The following is a 25,721-nucleotide window of genomic DNA, read 5'->3' as shown; positions in this document are numbered from 1 at the left end:
GGAGTTCTGTCTTCCCCGGCCTGGGGTGAGCTGAATTCCATTTTTGTCTCTGATCTGTTTATATTTTGCTCTGTCTTCAGAATATACCTGAGTGCTGATATAGTCTTTTTGAAGCCTAGCGACTTCAGGGCCTGTTTTTCCTATCAGTCGGTTGGCTCATTTTGATAGGGTTTTTGCGGATGTCAGACAGCAGCTTTCCTATCCTGTCCTACGTAGTTAACTTGGGCTCCATCATTTGCTCAACCTATCTTTCTATCTGTGTTAGTGTTTTCATCTTGCTTCACCGTCATTATATGTTGGGGGCTGCCTATTGCTTTGGGGTCTGCTCTGGGGCAGTTTAGTTTTTCCCCTTTCTGTCTTTAGGCTATATAGTTCTCCAGCTGTGATCGAGGGGTCTAGGGCACCGTAGGAACCCCCCACGGCTACTGCTAGTTGTTGTGATAGGTTCAGGGGTCTGCAATCCGATAGCTGCCAACCTCTCTGTTTTTTCTGGACTTAGCTGGTATTTTGTTTTTTCCGCCTTCGGTGACTCATCATAACACACTACCAAGGGCCAGCAGACGTTGCTGGAACTCGGATACCAAGAAGGAGGCACCTAGGCCAAAGGCACTGCCGAGAACCAGCTGACGGTGCTGGAACCCGGATGGGTAGCAGAAGCTGCAAGAGCAAATGAAACTAGCGAGGACCTGCTGATGGTGCTGGAACCTGGAGGGGCAGCAGAAGGAACAAGAGCCAATGGCACAACCGTGGACCAGCTGACGGTGCTGGAACACGGTTACTAAGCAGGAGGTACCTGTGCTCCAAAGCACCACCAAGGACCAGCAGACGTTGCTGGAACTCGGATACCAAGAAGGAGGCACCTAGGCCAAAGGCACTGCCGAGAAACAGCTGACGGTCCTGGAACCCGGATGGGTAGCAGAAGCTGCAAGAGCAAATTAAACTAGCGAGGACCAGCTGATGGTGCTGGAACCCGGAGGGGCAGCAGACGAAACAAGAGCCAATGGCACAACCGTGGACCAGCTGATGGTGCTGGAACACGGTTACTAAGCAGGAGGTACCTGTGCTACAAAGCACTACCAAGGACAAGCAGACATTGTTGGAACTCGGATACCAAGGAGGCACCTAGGCCAAAGGCTCTGCCGCGAACAAGCTGATGGTGCTGGAACCCATATGGGTAGCACAAGGTACACATAATCAACAAAGTTGCAAGGCCACGAGCAGGACGCAGTTACCGAAATCCACAGTCCAACAGGGGGTGCTTGTCCTATTGGCACTACGGAACCAGCCTTTATTACCAGAACCCGCAGCCCACATAGGAAACACTGAAACTGCAGGCACCATAGACTCGGCTAACCCGACCGCAACACGACAGGACAACATATTGGTGGCAAAGTGACGTTGACACTCCGCGGAAACAGCAGGTGTGCTGGAACCAGGCTGGGCAGGAGGGAGTGCCCGTGCCAAAGACACTTCCAAGAAGCAGCTGGTGATGCTGGAGCCCAGGATCCATCACGGAGCAGGCTGAGGCCTACTTTGAGCAAGTTTTAGATCGGTTGAACACTACTACTGATTGTAACCGTGCTCCACTTAGGCCTCTGGCTCTACTGTCTCTAGTATTTCCCCTGGCCTCCAACCCCGCCAGTTGCTGCTCTGAAGTGGCGTCTACTACTAATAATGGGAATGTGGACAGAGCAGGAGACATTGCCGGACACACATCAGGGGATCCACCGACGTGACAAAGCCCCTGTAACCCAGGAACAAGGGTGGATTGTGCAGACGCCACTTCAGAGCAGCAGCTGGCGGGGTTGGAGGCCAGGGGAAATACTAGAGACAGTGGAGCCAGAGGCAAAAGTGGAGCATGGTTAAAAATCAGTAGTAGTGTGACTGTGTAGGCAGCAGGAGACTTTGCCATATACACAGCAGAAGAGCAGCTGGCATTACTGAACCCCACTGACACAGGAGCGAGTGTTTCTATCTGTTCGGATGGCATTTCCAAGCAACAACTGGCTGTGTTGAAGCCCAGGATCAATCACGGAGCTGGCTGAGGCCTACTTGAAGCAAGTTTTATATCGGTTGTACCCTACTACTGATTGTAATCGTGCTCCGCTTGTGCCTCTGGCTCTACTGTCTCTAGTATTTCCCCTGACCTCCAACCCCGCCAGTTGCTGCTCTGAAGTGGCGTCTACACAATCCACACTTGTTCCTGGGTTACAGGGGCTCTATCACGTCAGTGGATCCCCTGATGTGTGTCCGGCAAGGTCTCCTGCTCTGTCCACATTCCCACTACTAGTAATTGGAATGTGGACAGAGCAGGAGACATTGCTAGACACACATCTGGGGATCCACTGATGTGACAGAGCACCTGTAACCCAGGAACAAATGTGGATTGTGCAGATGCCACAACTGAGCAGCAACTGGCTGGGTTGGAGGCCAGGGGAAAAACTAGAGACAGTTGAGCAACAGGCCATGAAACGAAACCCGACCCTAGGATGAGGTCGGCCACGAGGTCGGCGACTTACGCGCCAAAGTCACATTTCTAAAGTTTGTTTTGCGCTCTTTTTCAGCCAATCAGGGTCCACGGACACTGTGGGCAACGTGATGACAGGGGCAGGGGTCACCACCATCTTTCAGAAGGGCATGCAAGTGATTGGCTTGCTTTGGTGGGCATCACAGGGGGTGTAAAAGGGCGTGCACGCCGACCGCCATCTTACTTCTGCCGATCTTAGCAGAGGGAGAGGTTGCTGCTGTTGATTTTGTAGGGAGAGCGTTAGGCAGGGAAGAAGAAAAAAAAACTGCTTCTGCTGCTAGCGATTTTGCCTGTACAACACACCAGTCACTGTGTGTGCAGTGCAAGGGGAGGCTATATTTTGGTGGATCAGCGGTGTTGGTTGTTAGGCTGCCTTCTAAGGCTTCCTGACGGCTGCATTGCTGATTACCCACTGCTCTGCAAACTGCTTTTTTAAAAGCAATCCCAATTTTTTTTTTGTCCTGCTGAGGTACTGAGAGTGCATTTTTTCACACCATACAGCGGTGCACACTCCTCACACAGAACCGTGTAACGGCTGTTATCACGGCCACAGTGAAGCTATCTGTGTGTCACTCTGTGAGAATAAGTCGAGGACATGTTCCATTCTTACAGACCTGCACCTTCTAGTTTTGTCTAGCTTTCAAACAGTTAAATATATTTGCTGTTTGATCACATTCAAAACTATAGAGAGACAGCGTGTGTCAGTCCGTATACTTAAAAAACACGGAGCTTGACAATTTTACGTACACCGGACAGCCGTGTACGTGCACGCTCATCTCAGTACCGTGTAACGGCTGTTATAACGGCCACAGTGAAGCTATCTGTGTGTCACTGTGGAAGGATAAGTGGAGGACTTGTTCCTTTCTTACAGACCTACACTCTAGGGAGATTCCTATTCTGCCCAATTCTATATACACCTTGTAGTTTGTGATACACTAGCCAATTTCTGCCTGTGACATAGCGCTGTGATATTCAGTGGGCCTCACACAATCCAAAAGTGTCCAGTGTCCACTAGTGTGTGCAGAAATTCAAAATCTCCGTGATCCTGTAGTCACTTTTTTCACACCTGTGCCATCGAGCCTGTGACATAGCGCTCTGATATTCAGTGGGCCTCACACAATCCATAAGTGTCCAGTGTCCACAAGTGTGTGCAGAAATTCAAAATCTCCCTTATCCTGTAGTCACTTTTTTCACACCTGTGCCATCGAGCCTGTGACATAGCGCTCTGATATTCAGTGGGCCTCACACAATCCATAAGTGTCCAGTGTCCACAAGTGTGTGCAGAAATTCAAAATCTCCCTTATCCTGTAGTCACTTTTTTCACACCTGTGCCATCGAGCCTGTGACACAGCGCTCTGATATTCAGTGGGCGTCACTCAATCCATAAGTGTCCAGTGTCCACAATTGTGTGCAGAAATTCAAAATCTCCCTTATCCTGTAATCACTTTTTTCACACCTGTGCCATCGAGCCTGTGACATAGCGCTCTGATATTCAGTGGGCCTCACACAATCCATAAGTGTCCAGTGTCCACAAGTGTGTGCAAAAATTCAAAATCTCCCCTGTCCTATAGACACCGTGTACCTTGTTCTACATTACTATATAGTTTGTTGGATTTTGTCTACATTTCTACCAAAAATGAGGAAGGCTGGTGGAAGAGGCCGTGGAATTGGGCGGGGGTTGGCAGCTGGTAATGATGGTGTTGGTGGTGGATCTGATGGTAGTGGCAAAAGCAAAATAGGACCGAATGCAGGAGGTGTTGAGCCTGCGTCATCGTCTGGCTCCACAAGGCCTCGAAGGCTGACTTTTCTAGGAGTTGACAAACCGCTTTTAAAGCCAGAGCTGCAGGAAAAAGTTTTGGCTTACATTGCTGACTCAGCCTCCAGCTCTATCGCCTCCTCTTCTGAAGTTGTAAAAAGTAAAACCACTGAGTCGTCATTGGAGGCTCATGTTCATGAACCACACCTTTCCTTGTGTCCTTCACCCCAACCAAGATTGAAGGATGACGCAGGCCATACTACTGATTACTCCATGGAGCTGTTATCACATACCATGCCTGGATTATCAAGTGAAATGGTGAATTACCCTGGCCAAGATGAATCTGACATGGACTGCACTGATGCCCAGCCACTGCTCGATGAATCTGCTGGTACATTGACCCAGACCACTACATTCCCCTCGCACGCTACACGGCCTGAATCTGACCCTGATGAAACTCAGGTTACCCTTCCCATATACAGTTCCATCTTACACGGTGACAAAGAGGAAGCTGCAGATGAAAGTGCAGGTTCGGCCCAACCGCCATCAGACACACCACCGTACTATCAGGGGCCCTGTGCCAGTACCGTCACCAACGAGTGGGCCCCCCCTGCTTGCTCAGGATCACAGCACTTGCAAGGTTGAAATACTGTGCAGTGAGATGGAAGAATGGGACGACGAGGAGTCCAGACTAGTACAGGGATTCCCTAGCGAGGAGACTTATTTCATTTTTTTCAATGTTGGGACAGCAATTTTTGGGGAGCACTATACTCTGGAGAATGATAGATGGGGCCCACCATACACTGGAACATTCTAAAGGTGGACATCAGACACTGGAGCAGCATTTACAGGGCCCATTATACACTAGAGCATTATAAATGGGGCCCATTATGTTTGGAGCATTATTTGGGCCCATAAGACAGTGGAGCTTCATCCATGGGGACCAACATATACTGTAGCATTATGTGGAGCTCATCATATACTGTTTCAAACATTATATGGGACCAATGATTCTCTATGGAGAAATAGATGGGCCTTGTCATGAGATGTAAAAAGTGAAGTATTTTTCATTGTACTATACCGCTATTTCTCTGCCGTATCGGAGCATGATGAGTTGTGGTATGTGTTAAAGGGGCGCTCTTTCGCCCAGGGCACATGAAAACCTGGAGCCAGCCCTACCCCCCACACAACTTTAGCCAAATAACCCCCATTTTTCAGTGCGTAACTTGTATTATGAAGTTAATTAAGGTTGACAAGCTTAAGTAAGAAGAATTGATGCTTTTGGCATTCAAATGGGCACTGTAGGTGTGTTTCCTGTCCTCCTCTCACTGCCGACTTTTATTCCCCATTGACTTACATTGGGTTTCGTGTTTCGGGCCGACCCCCACTTTTCCCTATAGTCGGCCGATCTTGCTCGACCCGACTTTTGGAAAAGTCGGGTTTCACGAAACGAAACTCGACCCTAAAAAAACAAAAGTCACTCATCTCTACTATTAATATCATACAGTGCATTAAGAGATAAGCCCCATTTATTATTATTGTATATTGGATAAAAAAAATCAATATCATTCTCAGTGTTGTCCCATATAACAATCAAATTGTCAATAAATATTTTATGAAAAATAATCTGTTTTTTCCAAAATTCTAGATAGTGTAGGTATAATGTGTGCTCACATGCCCTTATAAGTATAAACAAAACAATTTAAAACAATAAGTTTGCAATGAGCAAAAGAGCAATAGTGCTTCTGAAGTAAATCTTGATATTCACAATATAAAAGTATCCAATAATGCCTCCAGACACAAGGTTCATGCAATCCTCTGCAAAATACAGTTTATGAGAGTTCCATAATGCCTCCACAAAAAAAAAATATATGCACCGTATATACTCGCGTATAAGCCGAGATTTTCAGACCATATTTTGGGGCTGAAAGTCCCCCTCGAGGCTTATACGCGAGTCATATACCGGGGGTGAGTGGGGGAGGAGGAGCGGGGGTGTCAGAGACCATACTCACCCCTCCTGGCACATCTCTGCAGCCCCTGCTTCTCCCTTGGTCATCTTCTTCCTGCATTCAGTGGTCACATGGTACCGCTCAGTAAACTCATGAATCTGCACATATTCATGAGTTTAATAAGCGGTACCATGTGACCGCTGAACGCAGGATGAAGACGCCTGAGGGAGAGCCAGGGGCTGCAGAGAAGACAGTGCACCAGGAGGGGGTGAGTATGATGGGGCAGAGCAATATTCACCTGTCCCCGTTCCATCACCATGCACCGCTCTGTCTGACGGTCCTCCTGCTGTGACATTCAGGGCAGAGGGTGTGATGACGTGGTTAGTGCGCACCCTCTGCTTAATGTCACTTCAGAGACCAGGAAGACAGAGTGGTGAACGGCGATGGAATGGGGACCGGTAAATATAGCCAGTGCCGGGGCTCAGGACACCGGTACCTGGCCCCCAGCGATGGAGAGGTGAGTATGTCATTTTTTTATTGCAGCAGCAGCATATGGGGGGTATTTATGGATCATCTTATGGGGCAGCATTAACCCTTGTGCAGCAGCATATGGGGAGTATTATGGAGCATCTTATGGGGCAGCATTAACCCTTGTGCAGCAGTATATTATGGGGGGTATTTATGGAGCATTTTATGGGGCAGCATTAACCCTTGTGCAGCAGCATATTATGGGGGGTATTTATGGAGTATCTTATGGGGCAACATTAACCCTTGTGCAGCAGCATATTATGGGGGGTATTTATGGAGTATCTTATGGGGCAGCATTAACCCTTGTGCAGCAGCATATTATGGGGGGTATTTATGGAGCATCTTATGGGGCAGCATTAACCCTTGTGCAGCAGCATATTATGGGTGGTATTTATAGAGCATCTTATGGGGCAGCATTAACCCTTGTGCAGCAGCATATTATGGGTGGTATTTATGGAGCATCTTATGGGGCAGCATTAACCCTTGTGCAGCAGCATATTATGGAGGGTATTTATGGAGTATCTTATGGGGCAGTATTAACCCTTGAGCAGCATCGTATTGTGGGGGTATTTGTGGAGCATCTTATGGGGCAGCATTAACCCTTGTGCAGCAGCATATTATGGGGGTATTTATGGAGCATTATATGGGGCAACATTAACACTTGTGCAGCAGCATATGGGGGTATTTATGGAGCATCTTATAAGGCAGCATTAACCCTTGTGCAGCAGCATATTATGGGCGTTCTTATGGAGCATCTTATGGGGCAGCATTAACCCTTGTGCAGCAGCATATTATGGGTATGGGGGGTATTTATGGAGCATCTTATGGGGATAAGTTTTCCAAAATTTGGGGGGGGAAATTAGGGGGGTTGGCTTATATGCTGGTCGGCTTATACACGAGTATATACGGTAGTTAAATTATTGCACGTGACATAAAGAAGAGGGATACACTAGGAAAGGTTACCTATAGATAGCGATGTAGAGGCAAATTCTTCTTATTTAGTGATCCATATGTTTTACATAGAATGGTGAATCTTCAGGATGACCCAGAATCCACAATCCAGTAGATGAAAACTGGTGGCTGATAGCAGCGCTGCCCTGGCTGGAGGCAGCGACGGCTAAAAGAACTAAAAGACCGGTAAAATGAAAAAACTCCGGCAGTAACCACGCTGAGTCAGAGCACAACGCTAGTGCTCATCAGCACAGGACCTGCGTGATGTAAGAGAACACATGGTACCGCTGGGCTGCAGCCACTACGGAGCAATAGACGGATCAAAACACTTACAACGCATTTCGGAGATGTCTGTCTCCAAAATCAGAGAATGGTCCTTCTTCCAGTCATAAGATATTTATAGAATCTTAGCGGATAAGTTCATACAAGGCGGGAGATTAACTTTCAGTCAATAAAATCCAAAGAGTTCAATCTCACCGTTAAGTCCTTTTGGAGTGAGTGTATCCAGAGCAAATATCCAGCGAGATTGAGCAAATGACATCAGTTTAATATGATCACCCTTGTGGGTTTGTGGTTGAACATATTCCACACCTATAACCATCATGTTTGATACAGACCCCTCATGATGATTAGCAAAGTGTTTACTTAATGGATGCCCCATAAATTTCTTTTTGATATTGCGGATGTGTTCATTCACCCTAATTCTCAAGTGACTTTTGGTATGTCCCACGTATAGTTTATTGCAGGGGCATCTGATTGTGTCAATAACACTTTCAGTACTGCAAGTAATGTAATCATGGATTATATGTTCTTTATTACCTCCTACAAGCACCAGTTGTTTGGAAGTTTTAGTTTGTTGACACATGCAACATTTCCTACATGGAAAAAATCCTTTAAAATTATATGAAAAATGCAATAACGGTTTCTGAGTATGTGTCAAGGGTACGGTAGGGGCAATAATATTCCCAAGGTTGCATGCTCTTTTATGCACAAATCTGGGACCTAGGGGAATTAGTGGCCCTAAAATCGTGTCCTCCTTTAGGGTATCCCAAAGTTTCCTCACTATTTTGGACAAGATATGAGAATTGGAGATGTATTCCAGAATAATATGTATGAATTCCTCTTGGATTTCACATCCTTTTGCATTCCTATTAATAGAAGAATTGCCACTCAAGAAATCCTTAGTGGGTTTGTTTCTCACAGCATTCTTGGTTTCCTCTAAGGTATCATTATCATGACATTTCTCTAAAAATTGTTTAGTGAGAAAGACAGCTTCTGAGTCAAAATCTTGAATTTTTTAATTTTTTGGGGTACTGCTATGGGCACCAGGTTTCTGCCCAGTTACACTAATCTTTACCACATATCAAGAAGAAAGATATAGGTCAAAAAAGGGGGATCACCACACAACATGGAAATCGCATAGAAAATATTTTATTTTTAACACCAAAAAACACACAAGCTTCTTTTTAAAAACATTAAAATAGTCACTATTGTGACGTACCGTATTTTTCGCTTTATAAGACGCACTTTTGTTCCCCCAAATTTTGAGGGAAAGTAGGGGGTGCGTCTTATAATCCGAATATACGGGGGAGGGGGGGTGTATATATATATACACTGCAGGGTCCAGGGGAGGTGGGGGCAGCTTTGGAGCGGTGCTGTGAGCTGGTAAAAGCTGCCGAAGGGAGCCTTTGATCTCCTGCTCCCGCTCATATAATATGCACTGCCGCTGTCCATCACCATGGTGCTGAAACCGCACCACGGTGACTGGCTGGGGGAGCGGCGCATATTATAGCTGCCTGCACCCTCCTTTGATCGCACATGAGCCCCTGTGTTAGATATCGCCCCCATGCTGCTGCCCATAGTAAAATAAAAAACTCTTTCCTTACCTCCTCCAGCGCTGATCTCCCGGTGTCTCTGCTGCCGCTGTCATCAGGCACGCAGAGATGATATCACTCTGCTGTGCTGATCACATGACCGGCTCTGAGAACCAGGAAGTGGAGGAGGAGCTCAACCACACTGAGGGAGACACGAGGAGGGACAACGCTGAGAAGGTAAGGAAAGAGTTTATTTTACTAAAAGCAGCAGCATGGAGGCGATATCTAACACAGGGTGATGTGTGCCAGCCACAGGGGGGCCAGTGTGCCAGCCACAGGGGGCCCGTGTGCCAGCACAAGGGGGCTATATTCAATATAAAGTGGCCATATCCAGATTAAGGGGGCTAATTTTAGGATGGGGGGCCATGAGGGACATATACCCTATATGATTTGTTAGACGGACACTGGCATTATAAGACGGACCCCATTTATTAAAAAATTCTCTATTCCTTCACCACATTTGGGGGTGCGTCTTATAATCAGGTGCGTCTTATAAAGCGAAAAATACGGTATATAACTGTTAGGAATGGCGGAACGCACTAAATAAAATAATAATAAAGTGCGTTCGCCGCTCGGGGTCCACCGTGCAGTAGGTGGTATAACTGCTGCTAAGTGTTGGCAGACAAGCAATATAGCGGTATGATGCACAGGGGTTAAACTTCACCCGAAGTGCGCAGAGCGGCCTCTGTTCACACACAGAGGTGCCGCAACAAAAAACCTACAAAATGCTGAACCTGTCAGTGACACAGGCTTCAGGTAGATGCACACACGGTATCTGGTCACAGGAGCAGGACCCAAGACAGAGGAGCTGCGTCCCTCTAGACCTACCGTGTGTGCGGCGTCGCTTCTGCGGACGCCAAGAAGGGCTGCAACTGCAGCGCGGTGTAGGACACTGCCACTCGACGACAAAACAGGCGCTATGTCGGACGCTAGCGTAGCGGTGCGGTTAGCACAGTGGCTTAAGGCTTGCCACTGACTGGCGCTGACTGCTAAACTAATTCCCTATCCACATGCATATTATCAGAGGGAGGGGGTTTCAAATGAGTCAGTCACCAGAATCATACATCCGTCACCATTCACACATAGCAATATAGTCTATACTAGCGCATGGCGGAACGGCCATGCACACTTTTTATAGCTGTGCGGGACCTTTCAGATCTCCGAGATGGACCAATGAGATCTGGAACAGGACCTGGGCACATGACTCCCGATCTCCAATGGGAGATTGTCTCGTGAGCGTGCCCAGTAGGAGCACAGAGGGACTTAGTCTCTGGAGTGGTCTGCTGCAAAGTAATCTCCTCTGCAGTAGATAGACAGCAGGAGACCGCGGAATGTGAGGCTCTGGATTCCTGCAGAGCAGACGCAGAAACCCGACGCCTAACATATAATTATACATAGGCATGTAATAAGGCCTGTAACGCAGGAGACATAAATGCAAGCACCTTTATCAAGACACAAATGAGTAGCATACCATTAATGAAATAACGGACATGGACCACATGTGTTGAGTCCACTTATAAATATAAAGCCCCCACACAGAGAACACAGTCAAAATTTTGTAAACATGCGACAGTTATGTAAACTTAGAAAATATATTTGTGAGCTGTAAAGCTAATAGCCAAAAAATAATATGAACCCATATGAGCTGATACTTCATCCAGACATGGAGTTCCCACAATTGAGACAAGATGAGGTTGTATAGCAAAGCCAAAAATCCTCCATGTGGAAATAGATCTCTGAATAGTTGCTCAAATGGGGACCGGACTGCAAGTGAAAAACCTGTCCAAAAATTGTAAATTCATGTTACAAGAAAGTGCATGCAAATAGTCAACCTGGGACTAGCAGAGTGCCCTACGCGTGTCGCCACTCGTGGTGGCTTCGTCACCCCTGACAACCTCCGCGTCATTCAGCTACAGAAAGCTGCTGAGACCATGCTCCCAACATGGTCTCAGCAGATTTTTCCTTAGCAAAGGAATACGTGGATTTCGTCCGCGCTGCCCAAATACTGAAATTCCAGAAGGTTAATAAAGTTTGACAGTGGTTTATTCTACGCGTTTCAAGGTTTTTTGCAACCTCTTCTTCAGGAAATACCACCATATTAACCTTCTGGAATTTCATCATTTGGGCAGCGCGGACAAAATCCACGTATTCCTTTGCAGAGCTCTGTTTCAGATAGTCGGTGACCGACTTGTGGATCTGCAGCAGCCCTTATCTATACATGCTTTGAATACCTACTACCAGGTGAGCAGTTTTTTGTCAAACCGCTTACTTTATTTGAGGTATAAGACCCTATATTGCGCTTGTGTCTCCCTCTTTCCTCACAATACCAGATTTTTCCTTAGGCATAATACATTGCAATGCTGGAGCATTGCAATGTATTATACCTAAAGTGAACGTGAAAGTCCCATAAGAGGACAAGGTAAAAAAAAAAAACATTTAAAAAAAATGTAAAAAAAAATAAAAATAATTAAAAAATCCCCTTAAAATTCCCCTAAAAAATACACATTTTTATGTAAAAAATAAACAAATAAATACACGTTTGGTATCGCCGCATCCGTAAAAATCCCATCTTAAAAGTGTCACCCTAGTTAACCCCTTCAGTGAACGCCATAAAAAAACACAAAAAAGTAGCACATTATACTTTTTTAAATTGGTATCATCACACCATATGTCGTTGTATGAGCCAAAGTGGACTTCATGGGAGACAACCAAGGAGGACACCATTGTTGAAAAAAAATCATGAAAAAGCCAGACTGGAATTTGCCAAACTACGTGTTTACATGCCACAAAGCTTCTGGGAGAATGCCATATGTACAGATGAGTCAAAAACTGAACTCTTTGGCAAGGCACATCAGCTCTATGTTCACAGTTAGAAAAATGAAGCATATCAAGAAAAGAACACTGTCCCTACTGTGAAACATGGAGGAGGCTCTGTTATGTTCTAGGGCTGGTGGCACAGGACATCTAGAATCTGTGAAGGGTACAATGAAATCTCAAGACTATCAAGAGAATCTAGAGAGAACTATGCTGCCTAGTGTCAGAAGGCTTATTCTCTGTCACTGGTCAAGGGTCTTGCAACAGGATAATGACCCAAAGCATACAGCTAAAAACACCCAAGAATGAGGAAAATATTGAACTATTCTGAAGTGGCCTTCTATGAGCTCTGACCTAAATCCTATTGAGCATCTTTGGAAAGAGCTGAAACATACCATCTGGAAAAGGCAACCTTCAAACATGAGACAACTGGAGCAGTTTGCTCTTGAGGAGTGGCCAAAATACCTGTTGAGAGGTGCGAAAGTCTCATTGACAGTTACAGGACTCATTTGATTTGCAGTGATTGCCTCAAAAGGTTGTGCAAGAAAATATTAAGTTAAGAGTATCATCATTTCTGTCCAGACCTATTTCATGAGTTTTATTTATTTAAAAATTCTATGGAAGCATAGATGAAAAGCAATGTCTGACTTTTATTTGATCATTATCATAGATTTTTGAGTTATTATTACTGTTGTCAGAATCAAGTTATTTCTGTGACCATTGTGGGTTTTTCTGTCATTACCAACTATTTTGACCAGGTGTGTAACTATTTTTTGAAATGTGGAGACTCCAAATTATGTCTCCATCTGATGGCTTGCTTGTAGTGGAAGGAGTGTCAGAGCCCCTATTTCTATTCTATAGAATTTGATGACATTTTAGTGGTAGCTGCTCCTAAATTTTTGAAACATTTGGACTCCAGGATGGGTCTCCTTCATGCTTGTTGCCTGAATTTGGCAGGGCTCTCAGAGCACCAGGCCTACACCTGTCACTCATCCACCTGTTACTGATCAATGTTTAAGCTAGAAATGCTGGTCCCAGCCCTAATCCATACCCTGCCCTATGCATCAATGCTGTGCAATTATACAATTTGTATTCTGTGTCAGTTTGGCGATTGGAGAGTTGTGACATGGGGAGAAACAAGGGTAATTGAGGTGCCACCTATAAGGACTGTACTGTGTGTGGTGTTAAGGTGGTGGAAGACTAGAAGAGGCCACTTGATGCAGCACCTGCTATCCACTGGAGAACATGCTCTTTCTGGTCCTCATGAAGAAGGGTACCGCTGTGTGAGTCAAGTAACCAATCCAATAGCACAAGCTGTCTGTTGTCTTTGAATAGTACAAGCCGGAGTTTATTCAGTAGAGCCTTCAGTAATATTGACACCAACCCATGTGCAATTCGAACACAAAGCCTATTCCTCTTTCCACCATGACCTTGCTTTTTTCCACTCATGTTGAATGTTCCCTTCCCCTCTTTTAACCAGCTGTTTGACAATCCTAGGCCCAGACCTCGCAGTCACCTGACAATAAATTAATAATCAATATTTATTAGCTGATATAGTTTGGCTAGGCCACAGAATTAGCACAAAAAAATTGTTATGTTAAAATGTGGACTGGTGGTTGGACCACAAAATTAGCACAAATGATTTACAGTTGTGGCCAAAAGTATTGACACCCCTTTGGTATTATTATCTTCATTTAATTTGTCTTAAATGAAAAAGCACAAAAAGAATTGTCCTAAAGCCAAATTGGATATAATTCCACACCAAACATAAAAAAGAGGGTGGACAAAAGTATTGGCACTGTTCGAAAAGTCGTGTGATGCTTCTCTAATTTGTGTAATTAAGAGCACCTGTAACTTACCTGTGGCACCTAACAGGTGTTGGCAATAACTGAATCACACTTGCAGCCAGTTGACATGGATTAAAGTGTCTGGTAAATGTTACGTGATCTCCCGGGCTCAGGTTCCTGGCAGGGTGCCCTTTTCTCAAGTGAGGTTCCACGTCTCTCCGGTTGAAAAACAGATCGGAGATTAGGCTATGGTCATGGATAAAGCCGAACCCCCTCTCGTGATTCACGTTCAGGATGTGGCCCCAACCTGCTGCATCTCTAGGACCATAATGACCGGAACGGACCCGCTCCTTCCGGTCCAAATCTGGGCCTGGTATCACTTGCCGGCGCTGCTCCCTCTCCCGGTGTTCAGCTGCCAGTTGCCGGATGGTAGCTTGACAACTAGCCCAGTTCTCCTCATCCTCCCATTCCTCCCGGGACCGATCTAGGCTGGTTTGGTATTGCGGCGCCACCTCCAGGGGATCCGGTGTTCCCCCAGGGGACTGGTATCCCGGTCCCAGACCAGATCTAGCACGACCTGGCCAGCTGCTGCGACCGTGGTATACCCCAGGGCCTTCCCAGGTGTCAGGGCATCGGACGTACCTGGAGCCTCCTGGCGGAGTGGTTTCTGCTCCAGCGAAAGCGGGCCGGTGACAGCAGGTGGTGGCTCCGGGTCCGTGGGGGCCTCCGGTGGGGCAGCCACGCCGGGTCCAGGCAGGAGCTCCCCTTCCTCTGCTCCGGCCCCCGGGGCCTCGTACAAGTCTTCCTGTGGTAGCAGCAAGGGGGCTTCGGATGCTGCCGGTGGTGTGATGGCGGCGGCAGGCTCCACGGAATCTGCCTGGTGGTTCATCTCAGCTACTGGGTTGGAGCCTTCAGCCATGGCGCCAGGGAAATCCACTTCCCCATGCTCCGCAGGCCTCCTCCCATCTCTCTCCAAGATGGCGTTCTGGCGTTCTTCTCCCTCCTCTCGTCCCCTTTCCCGCCACTGGCTTCTGCCCATCCTTCTTGGGGCAGCGTCTTCTTCCAGCGCCTCCATACCAAACCAGTATACGAACCCCTCGGGGGGTGGGCCATGTTGCTGTCACATAGTAATTAAGGCAGGGAAGCCCAAGACTGTTCGCTGTCTTTTCCTAGGACCTCCCATCTCGTCACACCCTTCTCTACACCAATGGCCATTTTTGATGTTCATTTAACAGTCTATTAAATTTGGTCTTCTGCACTTTCTCAAAAGTTTTAAGTCCAACAAATCTTAGGCACACAGAACCCGATGGCATCGGGTCTCGTCATCCTGTTCGTGACGCCAAGTTGGGTCGCCCTCCCAGGGCTGTGGGGTACTCAGTACTGGGCCGGTATCAGCGGGATGTGTCACAGCAGCGGTAACCCGGACCGTGGCCCTGGGCGCCCAAGTAATAGGAAGATTTGAAGGGTGGAATGTAGTTAGATGAATAGTTTGTGACGCCACCTGTGGTGTTCGGCAAGGGAGGTGTTAAGCCGACGCTGCAGACAGATCCTCCGGAACAGATGATGTGGTGCAGCAATGGTGTTATAGCCCTCCACAGGCAGGGCTGTTGTCCCAGGGCAGTGTAGATGTGGAGACACTTAGATGGTGTAGTGTTTGGCAAAGGGGATGTAGCTGTGCAAGGCAGACGGACGCAGGAAGGAATGGAGGACACCAGGGCATGTAGTTCCAAAGCTTTACTCACAGTCTGTAGTGCCCGCTTCTGTGCCGTGTCCTCCGGGTCAGGGACTCAGCCAACCCCCAGACAAGATGGAATGCTCCCTTCCACGATTCGCCAACTTATGTGGCTTTTCTGAACTTCTCCTCTATAGCGCCTTTAAGTGTGAAGATCTCCTAGTACTGAGTTACACTGGAGTTCCTCCTGAAAGATGTTTCCAAGAACCTCACTTGTACGGCAGACAGCTGTTGCCTGCTTTGGGACTCTCTACTCCTGAGTCCCGGCTCTCTATCCATGTTGCTGTTGTGCCCTCAAGTCTTAGATGGGCGTTGTGCATTTACAGCCAACTACTCCACCGGTGCCTGCTGCAGAACCATTAGTGTCCATACAACCTCGGGGACCAGGCCCCGGCCTTGCGCTTAGAACTTCTAGGCAGGGGTCTTCCTCTAACCCACATCCTCTGCATTCCCTTTTACTCCTACGTTCCGTACTTGTCTTTCTCTCCCATGGAAGCTCAGGCTTCAGTTCAATGTCTTTCTCCTTCTTTCCTATCCCATGCCAGCTGGCTCAGATCACTGAGGCAGCTGCAGCACTCCTTCCTCCATCCCTCTTCTAGGGATCCCCACTCCTCTCCGAGTGGCTTCCTCTCTCAGACTCCCCTTCTGACTGACTGACCTGTAATCCTAAACCATCCCACTCTTTTATGTGTTCTCAACTCCACCCACCTCCCAGCATGTCTAGTGTTCCAAGCAGGGAACCACCAAAGGTGCTCTGCTTCTCTCTAAGCAAGGAGCCGCAATGTGGTTTTGCTGAACTACTCTATTGTGTGGGGTGAGAGTGTTGGAGCGTGGTCAGGAGCCTCCATCCTACCTGGATGGTGGGGCACCACACCTTAGGAGAAGGTGCAGTACCTCTGTGGTGACCGAGCCTCAGGGGTGCCACAATTGCATGCAGAAGGTCTTCAAAGGTCAGCATACCTGTGGCTTCACTTGCTGCACCGTCAGGGTCTCCTCTGCATCGCTGGATTTCTCTATCACACAATTGCGCACACACTGAGATGCAGTCCATCTTTAACTGAAGACACAACATTTTACGTCTTTCTGTTCACAGCACATCCAATTTAGTTGCATCAACAGGTTCCATACAGTCCACGTATTCCACTTTCCTTACTTCACTTTCTTTGGCTCCTAGCATACTACTGGGTCATGCCACCTCTGGTGTCAATGCAGCGTCCTTCATGTTCACACTCACTGCACTTCGATATTCCCTCAGTTGTTTCGCCCTGGATCTGAGAGCATCAGCCCATGTGATAAGCTGCCACATTCTGGAGTGACCTGCATCCCTGTGCTATTCTGGTCTTCACAGTAAACTCTGTTCCTTCACTGTAGTGCCCAATGCTGTTTGTCTGCACTTCTGCCCCACTGGGCCCTGGATACCTGGGTCCTGTACTTAATGGTACGTGGTAGCTGCCTCTTCCTGAGCTCAATGGCCCCTCAGAATGGTCTGAGCACCTTGGCCTCTACTAAACTCCTTGAGGAAGTCCTCCCTCTCTTAGGTGCAGCTGACCCCTCCTATGTTAACTATTCATATGCTGGTTTCCTATTCTTACTATCCTATGTACAATATCTTACTATGCAATGTACCCCCATCTAGTGGCAATAAATATGTGCTAAGAAATATATCATTTATACATATTTATACATAATAACATGAAAATCTCATTTACATAACTGGGACATATTTAAGGGGTTATGGGCATATAATATACATTGCAACCCCTTACACAACATTTGGTGTTTTTATGCTATTCCAAACAAGGTTCACCAAAGTCAGCGGTGCTGGGGTGGGATATGGTGTGGAGAGGTCCTCCTGGCAAATCCACTAAAATTAATATAGTACTGAAATAATATTTCTGATGGAGCCACTCACCAGTTGTAAATGAGCATAATATATTAAGTAGCGTGTGCCTCTTAATGAACTAAGCATGTCTTCCTCCATCAATGCCTTCATTAAAACTTAATGAATTGGGCCTGTGAAGTCACAGCCACATACAGTTACTTTTTACCAAGGAGATTGAAAAGGAGCCCGTTAAAGGCGCTGTGCCTGCCGTGTCCAAACCATCTATGTTGAAAATATTTTTCTACACTCCCTGACAGAAGTTCAATCAATCAATCAATCAATCAATCAATCAAATTTATTATCGCCAAGTACATATTACATATATACAAGGAATTCTTTGTGGCAAAGAGGCAACATAATATATAACAACAGATACAACAAGTAACATCTAACAAGACAGATACAGTATATAGTCTACACATGACGATTTAATTGTTGAACAGAGAGTGGATAGAAGCTGTTCATATGGCGGTTGGTGCTGCATTTGGGGACTCTGAAGCGACGTCCTGAAGGGAGTAGTTGGAATGAGGAGTGTCCCGGGTGAGAGGGATCGCATGAAATTTTCAATGCGTGGGATCGAATACTCTTATCATAAAGATCCTGGATTTTAGGCAGGGGGAACCTATAATTCTCTCTGCTGTTTCTGAAAGTCCTTTGTAAGCAGAGTTTGTCATGCGCAGTGGCTCCTCCATACCAGACTATCAGAGAGAAACAAATCACAGATCTGATGACAGCATTAAAGAATAAGATCAGCAGATTCTTAGACAAACCATATCTTTTCAGCTGACGCAGGAAGAACATCCTCTGTTGTGCTTTTCTTATAACAGCATCCACGTTTTTCCCCCATTTAAGATCATGAGTAGAGTTGAGCGAAACGGGTCGAAAAATTTCAAAAGTCGCCGACTTTTGGCAAAGTCGGGTTTCATGAAACGAAACCCGACCCTAGGATGAGGTCGGCCACAAGGTCGGCGACTTACGCGCTAAAGTCGCGTTTCAAAAGTTTGTATTGCGCTCTTTTTCAGCCAATCAGGATCCACGGACACTGTGGGCAACGTGATGACATAGGCAGGGGTCACCACCATCTTTCAGAAGGGCATGCAAGTGATTGGCTTGCTTTGGTGGGCGTCACAGGGGGTATAAAAGGGCGTGCACGCCGACCGCCATCTTACTTCTGCCGATCTTAGCATAGGGAGAGGTTGCTGCTGCTGATTCTGTAGGGAGAGCGTTAGGCAGGGAAGAAGAAAAAAAAACTGCTTCTGCTGCTAGCGATTTTGCCTGTACAACACACCAGTCACAAGGGGAGGCTATATTTTGGTGGATCAGCGGTGTTGGTTGTTAGGCTGCCTTCTAAGGCTTCCTGGCGGCTGCATTGCTGTTTACCCACTGCTCTGCAAACTGCTTTTTTAAAAGCAATCCCAATTTTTTTTTTTGTCCTGCTGAGGTACTGAGCGTGCATTTTTTCACCCCATACAGCGGTGCACACTCCTCACACTCCTCACACAGCCGTGTAACAGCCGTGTAACGGCTGTTATCACGGCCACAGTGAAGCTATCTGTGTGTCACTCTATGAGAATAAGTCGAGGACATGTTCCGTTCTTGCAGACCTGCACCTTTTAGTTTTGTCTAGCTTTCAAACAGTTAAATATATTTGCTGTTTGATCGCATACAAAACTATAGAGAGACAGCGTGTGTCAGTCCGTATACTTAAAAAACACGGAGCTTGGCAATTTTACGTACACCGGACAGCCGTGTACGTGCACGCTCCTCTCAGTACCGTGTAACGGCTGTTATCATGGCCACAGTGAAGCTATCTGTGTGTCACTGTGGAAGGATAAGTGGAGGACTTGTTCTGTTCTTACAGACCTACACTCTAGGGAGATTCCTATTCTGCCAAATTCTATATACACCTTGTAGTTTGCGATACACTAGCCAATTTCTGCCTTTGACATAGCGGTGTGATATTTAGTGGGCCTCACACAATCCAAAAGTGTCCAGTGTCCACAAGTGTGTGCAGAAATTCAAAATCTCCGTGATCCTGTAGTCACTTTTTTCACACCTGTGCCATCGAGCCTGTGACATAGCGCTCTGATATTCAGTGGGCCTCACACAATCCATAAGTGTCCAGTGTCCACAAGTGTGTGCAGAAATTCAAAATCTCCCTTATCCTGTAGTCACTTTTTTCATACCTGTGCCATCGAGCCTATGACATAGCGCTCTCATATTCAGTGGGCCTCACACAATCCATAAGTGTCCAGTGTCCACAAGTGTGTGCAGAAATTCAAAATCTCCCCTTTCCTATAGACACCTTGTACCTTGTTTTACATTACTATATAGTTTGTTGGATTTTGTCTACATTTCTACCAAAAATGAGGAAGGCTGGTGGAAGAGGCCGTGGAATTGGGCGGGGGTTGGCAGCTGGTAATGATGGTGTTGGTGGTGGATCTGATGGTAGTGGCAAAAGCAAAATAGGACCGAATGCAGAAGGTGTTGAGCCTGCGTCATCGTCTGGCTCCACAAGGCCTCGAAGGCTTACTTTTCTAGGAGTTGGCAAACCGCTTTTAAAGCCAGAGCTGCAGGAAAAAGTTTTGGCTTACATTGCTGACTCAGCCTCCAGCTCTATCACCTCCTCTTCTGAAGTTGTAAAAAGTAAAAGCACTGAGTCGTCATTGGAGACTCATGTTCGTGAACCACACCTTTCCTTGTGTCCTTCACCCCAACCAAGATTGAAGGATGACGCAGGCCATACTACTGATTACTCCATGGAGCTGTTTTCACATACCATGCCTGGATTATCAAGTGAAATGGTGAATTACCCAGGCCAAGATGAATCTGATATGGAGTGCACTGATGCACAGCCACTGATAGATGATTATGCTGGTACATTGACTCAGAGCACTACATTGTCCTCGCAGTGTACAGAGCCAGATTCTGACCCTGATGAGACTCAGGTGCCCCTTCCCGCACACTATACCACCATACACGGTGACACAGAGGAAGGTGCACATGACATTGAAGAGGAGGTGATGGATGACCCAGTTGTTGACCCAGATTGGCATCCATTGGGGGAAGAGGGTGCTGCTTCCAATAGCTCAGATGAGGAGCATCCACAGCAGACATCGACATCGCAACAGCTGTTATCTGGCAGGCACGGAGCACTCCAAAGACAGGTTCCAAAAATCAAATGAGTTGCTGGACAGCTTGTCCAGAGGGTCAAAATATCACAGCGTGCTAGGCCGCAAAATGTCTGCCAAAGTAGGAAGAGTGCAGTGTGGCACTTTTTGAACAAAATCCTCATGATCAGGCCAAGGTTATCTGTAAGAAGTGCGCAAAGACCTTTAGCCGAGGGAAAAATCTGAAAAATTTGAATACCAGTTGCATGATTAGACATTTAACCACCATGCACTTGCAAGCGTGGACACCAAACCTCAAGTACCACATGTGCAACTGATCACAAAGAAGGTAGTCATCAATGCTACATTGTTTCCCCCACTGTAAGCCCACCGGTCAGCACAGCAGCAAATGTTGAGGTGTCGTTGCAAGGCCACAGCAGTCAGGGAATCCCACTGTTATATCAACGAAATACTGAATCTAGGCCATCAGAAAGAACACCAACTCCATCACCATCATCAACCCTCTCTCAGTCCGCCCTGTCCACCGCTACTTCCACCATATGCAGCTCTCAAGTCCAGCTCACCATCCCAGACACTATGAGTAGGTCAAGAAAGTACTCAGTCTCTCATCCGCGTACACTGGGTTTGAACGCCCACATTGCCAAACTAATCTCGTTTGAGATGATGCCCTATCGGTTGGTGGAAAGCGCAGTTTTCCGCGAACTCATGGCCTATGCAGTACCACGCTATGACCTACCCAGTCGCCACTTCTTCTCTCGCAAGGCCATCCCAGCCCTCCACCATCATGTGAAAGACCGCATTGTCCATGCACTCAAGCAGTCAGTGAGTGGAAAGGTGCACCTCACAACTGATGCATGGTCCAGTCGGCATGGCCAGGGCCGTTACGTGTCCATCACTGCGCACTGGGTTTAATGTGGTGGATGCAGGGTCCACAGGGGACAGCGGTGGTGGGACAGTGCTGCCTAGCCCACGGTATAGGAAACAGTTGGCTGTAGGCGTTTGACCCTCCTCCTCCTCCTCCTCCAGAAGCGAAAGCTCGTCCACAGACCGCAGTCCTACGAGCACTCCATCTGCAGCTGCCACTGTTGCACACGAGGTGTCCGCCTATCGAGCAGCTAGTGGAAAGCGTCAGCAGGCTGTGTTGCAGATGATGTGTTTGGGCGACAGACACACCGCCGAGGTGCTGGCCGAGTACTTTCAGCGACAAACTGAGTCATGGCTGGGCAGTGTACATCTTGAGGCAGGCAAGGTAGTTAGTGATAACGGCCGTAATTTTGTGGCAGCCATAGCCCTTTCAAAACTCAGCCACATACCTTGCTTGGCTCACACATTGAACCAGGTGGTGCAGTGCTTCCTCAAAAATTATTCGGAGTTAACAGCCCTGCTCCAGAAGGTGCGAAGACTGTGCGCGCACATCCGTCGGTCGCCTGTACACTCCATTCGTATGCAGAAGCTGCAGCGATTGCTCCACCTTCCCAATCACCGCCTCATTATCGACATTGCAACAAGGTGGAACTCCACCCTGCACATGGTTGAGCGGCTGTGCGAGCAGAGGCAGGCCATAATGCATTTGTGGGAGGATATAGGGCCAGGCACTTTGAGAGCAGACATGGAGTTGACAGGTGTGCAGTGGTCGAAGCTGAAAGACCTCTGTAAAGTCCTTCAGTGTTTTGAGGAATGCACACGGCTGGTAAGCGCAAACGACGCCATCCTAAGCATGAGCATCCCACTTATGCGTCTGCTCATGCAAACTTTGACGCACCTTAAGGAGCAGGCGTCTGCAGCCAATGTTGACGAGGAGGGAATCCTTGATGACATTCAGCCATTGTCTGCTCAGGGACATCTCCTGGATGAGGTGGAGGAAGAAGAGGAGGAGTAGGATGATGATGGGGATGATTACTTAGGGGAGGAGGATGCATCTCGTGGGGCAAGTGAAAATGTTGGCGTGGCAAGGTCTGGTACAGGGTTTGTGCATGACTGGAGGGATGTGGATTTGCCAGAAAGTGCTCCTCCAACCAGCACTCGCAGTGCATCATTGACACCGGGAACATTGGCCCACATGTCAGATTATGCCTTGCAGATCCTAAAAAGGGACTCCCGCATTGCCAAAATGATGAACGATGACGACTACTGGTTGGCCAGCATCCTGGATCCACGCTATAAAGGCAAATTACAAAACATCATGCCACAGGAGAACCTTGACCTAATATTGGCTAATAAACAAGCAACTCTGGTAAATCGGTTGCTTGAGGCATTCCCAGCACACAGCAGCGGTGATGGTTCTCACACGAGCCGTACGGGCCGGGGGCAGCTTGGCAGAGGTGTTCGTGGTGCACACAGCAGAAGTGGCGTTGGAGACAGGGGTTTCATGACAATGTTGTGGACTGATTTTTCAAGTACCGCTCACACAACTGGTAATACTGCATCGATGGAAAGTGACAGGAGACAGCAGTTGTCAACTATGGTTACAAACTACTTTTCCTCCCATATCGATGTTCTCCCACACAGGTCATTCCTCTTTTACTATTGGGCCGCTAAACTGGACACCTGGCCTGAATTGGCACAATATGCCTTACAGGAGCTCGCTTGCCCAGCTGCAAGTGTGCTATCGGAAAGAGTCTTCAGTGTAGCTGGATCAATCCTGACAGAAAAAAGGACCCGTCTGTCAACCCAAAATGTGGATGATCTAACCTTCATTAAAATGAACCATGCATGGGTTTCCAAGGATTTTGTCCCACCTTCCCCTGGTGACACATAGGGTGACAGAAAAATGGCTTGCTTTGGTCCACCTCTTCCTGGGACTTGACCTATTTCGCCTTTTGCATCAGCTGAATGTCCAACATCAACATATGCCACTATCTAAAACTCCCTAACTGTGCTGCCTCCCCCCCCATGGCCGGGGTCACCACCTAGCGCACGACACCGTGCGAATGCCGTTGCCCTGGACAGGTGGGTAGGCCGACTCTTGGGCGCGGGCACTGGCACAGGGTCCCTCATAGTACAATCAAGTGTCTCTTACGGTGGTGGTGCACACCCGCCGTCAGACACACTGCCGTACTATGAGGGGCCCAGTGCCAGTACCGCCGCCCACGAGTGGGTCCCCTTGCTTGGGCAGGGCCCCAGCATTTGCAATCTTTACCTCTCCCTGCTCCTCCGCTGTGTAGTCTGTGCCGTCAAATCCATACTGTGCCTGACACCGTCTGAGCCTGCCTCCTGATGTATAGACATATATTTTGAATGTGTACACTATGCTATCCATACATGTTATCCGGGGATACGGTACCCTTTCTCACCTTTGTGCAATCACGTGCAATCCATACTGGGCCTAACACCGTCTGAGCCTGCCTTCTGATGTATAGACATATATTTTGAATATGTACACTATGCTATCCATACATGTTATCCGGGGATACGGTACCCTTTCTCACCTTTGTGCAATCACGTGCAATCCATACTGGGCCTAACACCGTCTGAGCCTGCCTCCTGATGTATAGACATATATTTTGAATGTGTACGCTATCCATACATGTTATCTGGGGATACGGTACCCTTTCTCACCTTTGTGCAATCACGTGTAATCCATACTGGGCCTGAGAACGGCTGGCGAGCTGTTAAGCAAGCTACAGCACCTGTGGTTTGCACACGTAAGTTTTTCATTTTTTCAGGAATGACGGTTAGGCCTAATTCCGGAACTGCGGTTGACCTGCACTTACTGGGAAATCATCGTTCGCGGGTAATAATTGTAATCACAGATCCCCATCACTAACGTTCAGCGGGTTATCTGCACCTGTAAGCGACAAACGCTGGCCTTTTCAGTGTAGCGCACATGCAGCCACGGACATGTAAGGGCATGACACACCAGTTATTGGCCAATCTCATGTGCCAGAGCCTCACGTGTCCCTCTAATAAGCCGGACTCGGACCGCGGGGCATGACGGAGTCTCGTTCGTTAACGGAATTAAGCTTGCAATGTGTGCATCTTTTCTGTAACTGGCATGGTTGAGGTTTCCCAGGTGGAGTCGAATTAAACCGTAGGATCCACTCCTGGTGGTGCCCTTCTGGACATTTCTTTAAGGTTTAGCTTTGCAACCATACTGCCCACGTAAAACAAACAATTTGCCTTCATGAACGCTGTTTGGAGGGTCATGACTCGTGGGAATAACGCCGCCCAATCAGTTAACCTGCTAGAGAGATCCTTCGTTGCTCCCAAGCATGACATCACACTCCCTAGGAGGAAGGTAATGCCACTGTGGCGACCGTACTCCTTCGGGCGACACAAGTGCACTGATGCCCAGCCACTACTCGATGAATCTGCTGGTACATTGACCCAGACCACTACATTCCCCTCTCACGCTACACGGCCTGAATCTGACCCTGATGAAACTCAGGTTACCCTTCCCATATACAGTTCCATCTTACACGGTGACAAAGAGGAAGCTGCAGATGAAAGTGCAGGTTCGGCCCACCCGCCATCAGACACACCACCGTACTATCAGGGGCCCTGTGCCAGTGCCATCGCCAACGAGTGGGCCCCCCCTGCTTGCTCAGGATCACAGCACTTGCAAGGTTGAAATACTGTGCAGTGAGATGGAAGATGGGAACGACGAGGAGTCCAGACTAGTACAGGGATTCCCTAGCGAGGAGAATTATTTAATTGTTTTCAATGTTGGGACAGCAATTTTTGGGGAACACTATACTCTGGAGAATGATAGATGGGGCCCACCATACACTGGAACATTCCAAAGGTGGACATCAGACACTGGAGCAGCATTTACAGGGCCCATTATACAC

Source organism: Dendrobates tinctorius, unplaced genomic scaffold (assembly GCF_039654945.1).
Source record: "Dendrobates tinctorius isolate UK_male_01 unplaced genomic scaffold, ASM3965494v1 ptg000077l, whole genome shotgun sequence".
Taxonomy (NCBI): domain Eukaryota; kingdom Metazoa; phylum Chordata; class Amphibia; order Anura; family Dendrobatidae; genus Dendrobates; species Dendrobates tinctorius.
This window is presented reverse-complemented; position numbering follows the sequence as displayed.